We start from the raw sequence: 978 nt of genomic DNA, 5'->3' as shown, positions 1-978 counted from the left end.
TCCAGCCAGAAATGTCTGTCAGACAGGCTGCAATGCGAACAGCTACTGTCGGATCATTTGGTTGAAATGAGAAGTAAGAGTTGAGTGTCATCAGCATAGCAATGATAGGAAAAGCCATGCTTCTGAATGACGGATCGTAAAGATGACATGTAGATGGAGAAAAGAAGTGATCCAAGCACTGAGCCTTGAGGAATCCCAGTAGCAAGAAGTTGTGACTTAGAAACCTCACCCCTCCAAGACACCCTGAAAGACCTACCTGAGAGGTAAGACTTGAACCATTGGAGTAGTGCGGCTCCTGAGATGCCCATTTTCATGAGGGTGGACAGGAGGATCTGGTGGTTAACTGTGTCAAAAGCAGCAGACAGATCCAGCAAGATGAGTACTGAGGATTTGGAAGCTGCTCTTGCCAGTCTCAGGGATTCATTAACCGATTACCCGAGTCTACTTAAATGCTGTGGGAAATGTACCAGTGTGAAGAGAGGTGTTGATAATGTGAGTAAGCGAAGGTATGACTGAAGAAGAAATTGCCTGAAGTATGTGAGTGGGGATAGGATCAAGTGGACAAGTAGTAGTATGATTGGAAAGGATAAGTTTGGAAACGTCCATCTCCGAGAGTGGAGAGAAGGAGGAGAGAGAGTGTGTATTTGTCGTTATGAAGTTATCATCGGTTTGTGGTGTGGAGAATTGGTCATTGATATTCCTTGTTTTATTTATGAAGAATATTGCAAAGTCATCAGCTGTAAGAGTTGATGAAGGAGGAGGACAGAGAAGAGAAGAGAAAGTTTTGTAAAGTGTGCAAGAGTCAGAACAGTTGTTAATTTTGTTGTGGTAGTATGTCGTTTTAGCAGTGGAGACATTTGCAGAGAAGGAAGAGAGTGACTGATACATACTAAGGTCGGTCGAGTTTTTTGATTTGCGCCATTTCCTCTCTGCAGCCCTGAGTCTAGAGCGATGTTCACGGAGAACATCGGACAGCCA

At 44.1% G+C, this 978-nt stretch overlaps 1 pseudogene; it reads left to right on the top strand.

Moving 5' to 3' along the window:
• LOC107751690 (focal adhesion kinase 1-like) overlaps positions 1–978 on the top strand; it is a 76,991-nt pseudogene that overhangs the window by 50,212 nt on the left and 25,801 nt on the right.

Source organism: Sinocyclocheilus rhinocerous, unplaced genomic scaffold, assembly GCF_001515625.1.
Source record: "Sinocyclocheilus rhinocerous isolate Xijiao unplaced genomic scaffold, SAMN03320098_v1.1 scaffold422, whole genome shotgun sequence".
In the NCBI taxonomy this organism is placed as follows: domain Eukaryota; kingdom Metazoa; phylum Chordata; class Actinopteri; order Cypriniformes; family Cyprinidae; genus Sinocyclocheilus; species Sinocyclocheilus rhinocerous.
The sequence above is the reverse complement of the archived record's forward strand: the minus strand, read 5'-3'. Positions and strand labels throughout refer to the sequence as shown.